Source organism: Vicugna pacos, chromosome 21 (genome assembly GCF_048564905.1).
Source record: "Vicugna pacos chromosome 21, VicPac4, whole genome shotgun sequence".
Lineage (NCBI taxonomy): Eukaryota > Metazoa > Chordata > Mammalia > Artiodactyla > Camelidae > Vicugna > Vicugna pacos.
In genome coordinates, this window is record NC_133007.1 from 27,042,381 (window position 1) to 27,049,591 (window position 7,211).

The 7,211-nt window shown below is 51.7% G+C and overlaps 2 long non-coding RNA genes across 2 annotated transcripts; both read right to left on the minus strand.

Moving 5' to 3' along the window:
* Positions 1-755: 755 nt before the first annotated feature.
* On the minus strand, positions 756-2,742 carry LOC140687975 (uncharacterized). The gene is made up of 2 exons (XR_012062609.1): positions 2,293-2,742; positions 756-1,453 (listed from the first exon to the last, which is right to left on the minus strand). It is a non-coding gene; the product is annotated as an uncharacterized lncRNA (long non-coding RNA).
* Positions 2,743-4,703: 1,961 nt separating this feature from the next.
* LOC140687976 (uncharacterized) lies at positions 4,704-5,952 on the minus strand. Its single transcript, XR_012062610.1, has 2 exons — positions 5,803-5,952; positions 4,704-5,429 (listed from the first exon to the last, which is right to left on the minus strand). It is a non-coding gene; the product is annotated as an uncharacterized lncRNA (long non-coding RNA).
* Positions 5,953-7,211: the final 1,259 nt, after the last annotated feature.

Here is a 7,211-nt window from a genome sequence, read left to right on the forward strand (position 1 = left end):
CTGCCGGCCGGAGCCTCTGACCTGCTCAGGAAGACACCACCACCACCACCAGCACCAGCCCCCTCTCCAGGGAATTGCATTCCCACGCTTCTGAGCATGGCAAGTTTCACCCTGCCGTGTTCTGGAAACCCACGGCTCCCCGGTGGGTCTCAGCTGCATGAGCGAGGCCTGGAAGGGGAGATTCCCAGTCTCCTGGAACGCTCAGCTGGAAAAGTTCCCTCACCCAGCAAGCAAAGCAGTGGGCCAGTGAACCTCTGTGGCAAAAATTAAGTTTCAGCTCACCTGATCCCAAAGCCCCAAGAGGTGCACATCCAAACCTTTGCCACGCAGCTGTCAGGACCTGGTGGGTAGGGGGCAGCACCCGAGTGCAAGGGTCTGGAAGGCTCTGGGGGACCGAGCAGAAAAGTTAGGAGCATAAGCCCTGGCTCATCCATCAGGCACCAGCTGAGCGACCTCCAGCAAGCTCATTAACCTCAGGTCCTCTTCTGTAAAATGGGGATAACAGCACCTACGTCACCGAGTCATTGTGAGACTTGAAGCGATGCATGTCACGCAAAGGCCTTAGAACACTCCCTGGCTCCGTAGGTGATTTCTGCTATCGTGACTAAGTACCGGAAAGCCACTCTTGTTCGGGCATGAATCCTCGTTTCCTCCCTGTTACAAATACGCCAAGGCAGGGCTGAGTGAGGGGTGGTGGATGGAGTAACAGAACGTGATAATAAACACACAAGTGAAAGAACAAATAGGAAATGGGGTGTTCTCAAGAGGTAGAAGCTTTATTACGGCATGTCTTCAAAGGACAATGAAATCAGTAGGCATTTATTGAGCACCAACTGTGTGCAAGCCCCCGCAGACACTAGAGTCCAGTGTCCTACCCACTGCTTTCAGGTTCCCAAGAAGAAAAATCACATGGGGATCAGGGGGTTTTGTGGGGCTGAGAACAGCGTGGGTGTCTGAACATTTCGGGGGCGGGGCAACCCGAGGCCCCGCCCCACAGGGGGCGCGGTATCGAGAGGCAGAGGCGGGATCAGCAGGCGGGGGGGCCGCCGGCTCTCGGGCTTGGCGGTGGCGCTGGCGCAGGTGGGGCTGGGCCGGCTGGTGGCCTTGGCGGCCGCCGCAGCAGCCGGAGCTCCGCGCGTTGTCCTAGCACTGGGACCTCTGGCTGTCGCCCCCGCAGCAGCAGCAGCCGCCTCTGCGCTGCCGCCGGCGCCTCCTGGGAAAGCAGCAGCAGCCGACGGAGCTGGAGCCGCAGCAGCCCGCGTCCCCGCAGCAGCCCTCGTCCCCGCAGCAGCCCCCGTTCCCGCAGCAGTCCGCGTCCCCGCAGCAGCCGGAGTCGCAGCAGGAGGACGAGGCGGCGGGCGCCGGGCTGGGGCACGGAGCCGGGCCCTGCGAAGACCCCTTGGAAATGCCTTTGGCAGAAGCCGAGCTCAGCTGAGAGGCCATCGCGGAGAACCTGGAAGAGAAGCTGCCTTTCACACGCCAGCACTTTTTCTTTCCAACCCGGGCTTAGGGGATTTGGCTTTGTGAGCAGGTGAGCCTGGCCTGGTGGAAGAAGAGGGGGAAAGACACCAAGAAAGAAGGGACGCAAAGGAACAAACCCCAAGCGGGCGGTCCAGTGCGTGAGTCCCACTGAGTTACACCTGCACAGAGCGGGAAGCCGTCTATGCAAAGAATGCGTGGTTTTCCCACTTTCTCTGAGTAGAATAAGGACCACCCATGTTCTCCACAGTGGAACAGAAAGAGGATATTGTGTGAATTTTTCTGCATGATCCAGTCCAAAATCTTCTCCTGGCTCTTTTCCCTTCCCCCCTTACACTGTGGCCATAGACCTTCAAGTGGTATTTGCCAAGTTATTAACACTGAGTAAACACAACCTTAGTTAGAAAAATACCCCAATCACACGTGTCCATCTATCCCAGCCACCTGGGTGTAAACGTTCCACAAATGCCAGAAGCATCTTTCCTGCCTATGCCTCTCATTCCCCACAACCAGAAGGAAAAGGAGAGTGATGCAGAGGGTGGAAATACATCCCCGTCCAGGGGGCCAAACACCTGGGTTCCAGTCGCATCTCTGCTATAGACTTGCTGGGTAACCTTACAAAGTCAACCTGCCCACCCCCTCTTTGGCCTCCATGTCCTCACTGACACCAGGAGGGGCTAGCTCACTTGAAGCTGAAGGCACTTTGCAGGGCTCTCCTTCTGCATCTGCCTGCTGGCTATGTTCTGCCTTCTCCTCCCTTCTGCCTTCACCTCTCCCCAACCTCCTCCCTCGCTGTTCCACTTGGAGACTTACCAGACCCTGGCTTCACTGGAAGATTCAATCAGTTTTCCAACTGGAATGGAAGTAGTGGACTGAGCAGTGTCCAGCCACAGAACCTTTTATAGATGTAATTAGGCGCTGGCTCTTGGGAGGGGCGCATTTCCCAATAGACTGACACTCAGCTGACACTCACATCCCAGAGACATTCATCACTCAGGTAGCACCGTAGGTGGTGCACGTGGATATTCAAGTCACCTCACAGAGGTGCCAGGATTGCCAAGGCCTGTTTACTTTCCAAACAGGACCCTGTTCACAGCTGGGAGGGCTGTGTATGTGCCAAGACAAGGCACGGGGGGCTCCAGTGAGAGGAGGTCTGGACCCTTTCTTGGGACTTGTTCTCTTTGCCCTTACACAAACACGCACACACACACACACCCTGCTGCCCTGTTCACATGTGAATCCCAGTGCAGTCATCTAGGTGGTAGTTTGTAGTCTACTTGTTATCTTGGTTCGCATCTCTTTGGCTCTTGGTCTTTAGTCCCTCAGGGCGGGGTGGTGGACTGTGTGAAAAGCCTGTTAGGTTTTATCCAGATGCTTCCAGATGGTTCTGAGTGAAGATGATGGAGGTGATGCCCCTATGGGAATTCCTTTGGCAATTTCTGTCTGTCAATGGAGACGAGAAGAAAAACCCAGTCAAAGTGGTGGAACTGTTAAGACCAGAAAAGCTGTGAATATAGTTAGGTTACCATATCTCCATACAGCCCTGGTGGGCCTAAAAAGAAAAAAAGCTTGTGCAGAGTGCGCGTCTAACAAAGCCACCCTGCGGGATGCTCTGATCCTCACTCCACCCCAAATTTTCTTTGAAAATTAGTTCTCCCTGGGTCCACCACCCAATATAAAGGGAGGGAAGGAAAGAAGGAAGGGAGGGAGGGAGGGAAGGAGGGAGAGGGGAGAGAGAGAGAGAGAAAGAGAGAGAGAAAAACAGAGAAAGAAAGAAAGAAAGAAAGGAAGGAAGGAAGGAAGAAAGGAAGAAAAAGAAAAGAAGAAAAGGAAGGGAGGTAGGGGGCAAAGGAAGGGAGGTAGGGGGCAAAGAAAGGGAGAGAGGGAAGGAGGGAGGGAGGGAAGGATGAAGGGAGGGAGGAAAGGAGTTCTTTCCTGAGGTCCAAAGTGTCCATGAAAATGGTACCTTTAGAACAACTAACTTTTAACAATTGGGAGAGCCTTTGGCAGTCAACTGGTTTCAAAACTGTTTCTTAATCAATGCAACTGCCCGTGAATGTGAGATAAAAGAGAAACCCAAGACTAAAAATTCAAAAATTGATGATGAGACTTAGGTTTGGGAGTGAGTGAGCTGGGAGTGGCATGAGGGAGCAGACAAGAAAAGGTGGGTCACAAAAGATGCCAGTTTCGTTTAAGATGGCTTTAGAGCCCGATTACCCGGTTGTATGTACCCGGGGCGGCCTGTTGGTGAGTACAGATGAGACATTCAAGAGGTGAGGTCAGTATTAGAAGAGAGAAGGAAGTAATTTAAGTGTCAAGATGGGGACAGGATCTCCTCTGGGAGATGACTGGGGCAAGTATGTGCTCGTTATATGGACCTGCTCTAGCCTCGTATATTAACTGACTTGCCTGTCACTGTTAACTGTTATCAAAGGAAGGGCTAATTGTTCATCTTGTACATAGAAGGCTGATTCAGAATGATCATTTCTGAGTCTTTCCTGAAGGAATCAGTCTATTCCTAAAGGAAATAGAAAACCCAGCACGGTGACCGAACCCCCCATCTCCCCCTTCTATTCCACCCCACTCCCTGCCGCCACCACCACACACACCACAAGGAGAGAGTCTTTGGTAGAGGAAGGACTTTCAGACCCAAACTTGGGCTTCCAGGAACCAGGGGAAATGGGTTCAGACATTCCATCCTGCCTCCTAACCTCACTCCCCCAGGAAGTAACCCTCCACCAGCTCTGCTCTCTAGTCATATGATGGAAGTACCTGAGATTACAATAACCAGAAAAGTAAAGGTGTTCATTCATTGGAGCCCAGAATGAGCACTTTAGGTGATCTTATTGCCCAAAACTAGGAAATAAAGTCTTTTTTAAACTATCACCCATGCTTGAAGGGAATGTTCTGTGAGCCATCTCACTGTGACCTTTCTAGGTACCACAATCTCCTCTCGGAAAACCTGCTCCCAACTCTTCTCATACGAATCTCGTATCAGAGTAAAGGTCTTGGACATGATTCTTTCCTTCCAACATTAAGTTCCCACCTTCAGATCATAAAAGGGAATAATGTTTCCCAGAGGTCTAAGTACCTTCAGTGCTGAAACCTGTTTCCCAAACTGAATTTTTAAGTGTTCACTTGCATTTAAGAGAAGGGAAGGGAGGGTGGCTTGATGCAGGGGGTGAGGAGTGAGAGAGGTGAACAAAATCCTCAGGGGGCAGTGACATCAGTAATAAAAGACTTTATTGTTACAGAGAAAATAGCTTCATAACCCAACTCTGACACCAAGTCCCCCAAAGAACTGTATCTGAGGGGAATCAGGCCAGTGAACATGAGAGACCAGACTGCTAGCCCTCACAATGGAACGAACACGGGCAGGAAGAAGACGGAAACTCAAAGCATCTCAGAGGCCCTTGCATTCTCTTCTGCTCTCCCAAACCAGGAGAAGAGACATCTCAGGCTGGGCGGGTCGCGGGGACTTGGGCTCCTGCAGTGTTGCTCCTCGGTGGTCCTCATGACCCAGGTCAGCAGCCGGAGCTGCAGCCAGAGCCCCCAGAGCAGGAGCTGGAGCCCCCAGAGCACAAGCTGGAGCCCCCGGAGCAGCAGCTGGAGCCCCCAGAGCACAAGCTGGAGCCCCCAGAGCAACAGCCAGAGCCACTGCCACTACCACAGCAGCCAGAACTCTGGTGTCGGCGTCGAAGAGATCGGCGAAGCTTGTGGTGGCTCAGGCTGCAGCCGCCACCCCCAGAGCCACAGCAGCCCCCGGAGCTGGAGCCACAGCAGGAAGAGACTGGAGGGCACTTGGGGGTGCACTTAGGGGCGGGGCTCTTGGTGCACTTGGGGGGGCACTTAGGAGTACACTTCGGGGGACATTTTGGGGGACACTTGGGAGGGGGCTGGCACTGCTGCTGGCTTTGCTGGCAGGACATCTCAGCGGGAGCTGAACGAAACTGGAAGAAAATACAGAAGTTTTAAGTTTAACTAGCCCAAGATAACTTCCTTACGTTTGAAATTGAACCATGAACTCACAAGATTTCTTCTTTCTGATGATCGGATTTTTTAAACCCAGTCTCCCCAGATGAGTTATAAGAAATAGGAAAACTGTTTCAACCTAGGAACTCCATAATTTCAAATGATTATTTTTGTAATTTCAAAAAAGTTGACAATCCTTTTTCCCCTTCCTCCAATTCTCCCTCCCGTTCCAGCAGAGCCCTGCCTTCCAAATCCACGTTTCTCCTCGTCTTTCTTCAGTATGGTCATCGGCTTCTCTCTGCCGCAACCCCAGCACCAAGAGTCCCTCCTGCTCCTTGAGATTCACCTTACCTGGTTCAGGCACTGGAGCAGATCACCCAGGAGGCAGGTGGACTGAGGTGCTGTCAGAATCTCCTGCCTTTTATACAGGTTCAGCTCCGACCTGGCATCAGATGATGCGGACCATGTGCTGATAGCTTCTTTCACAAGGGGCACAGGTGACTACCCTCCACTCACATCCCAGGGACCCAATCCTCCCTCCATAAGCATGTCAAGTATTAACCCACAGGAAGATCCCCTGAGAATTGCTGGCCTCTAAGATAGTGAAGGAGCTTGGCTGATTGCACACAGTGACAGTCAATCCCACAGGCAGCTCTGCTATGCTCCCTATTTCCTAAGCTCGGTCAGTAGGGTTCTAGACCTCTGGGATGAAGAGAAGTTCTCTCTTCTCTTTGGCATGGGAAATGGAGGGGGAAGTTCCCAACATGGGAAGTAAATGGACCTTTTGGGAATAAGGATAGAGATTCAAAATGTAATGCCAAGCCCAAGCCGATCTATATGATCTAATGCGACTTTTTCATTCTTAGCTGATGCCATAGGCTGGACTGAGAATGCTTGCTATCTCGAGATGCTGTTTTAGGCAGGGCTAGTGCCGATGGCCCGTGGTTGGGCTTCTGTCCTTACTTGAACTTGACCTACCAAAAAAATGTACATATAGCAAGGGTTCAGCACCAACATTCCCTCTGAAAGGGAAGAATAAGTCTAGGAATGGCTTCTCTCTCCACATGTGGTCCTGAAGAAGGCACCTTTGGCCTGCCCGAGGTGAGATGGCAGGGCCCAGGTGTATGCTGAGGATGGAGCAGGAGAACTAGACTCAGGTGGAAACTGCCAGATGTGAGGCATCAGTTCTGGTCACCCTAAGGAAAGAGTGTCCCACCCGTGAAGATGGTTTTTGTGTGAATGACCTGCTGATGGGGCTGCGGGGGGAGGGGAGCAGGGACACACAGGGTTTGCAAGCCCCAGATGGGATCCAAAGCTTTTTTCCCTACCAATAGTATTCTGAGGGCAAGTTAGGGCCCCAGGAAAGTCCCCAGCAACTGTTTAGCCAGAAAGATAGCCAATATGGCCTGTTCACAAGGAAAGCTGCAGCGGCAGGAAGTAAGACAGGGAGAAACATACAGTATACCGCAGCCCTAAGCTGGACAGGGACATGGGCTGGCTTTGAAATTCAGGCAAGTGATTTCGTCATCACTGTAAAATGGGGCTAAAACAATTCCTAGCTCACTAAATAAGGAATTATAATGTTCTTAGAACCGTGCCAGGGACTTAGTTCAAAATGCGAGTTTAAGAAAAAAACTTCTCAATATGGATTCTCTCGTAGCCACGAGAAAAGACCTTTTAAATTTCAAATGACTGATCTGCCAGTTTTTGAAACCAAAACTATTTTTTGCACTATCAGAGCTTAGCCCCAATGCTTTCTG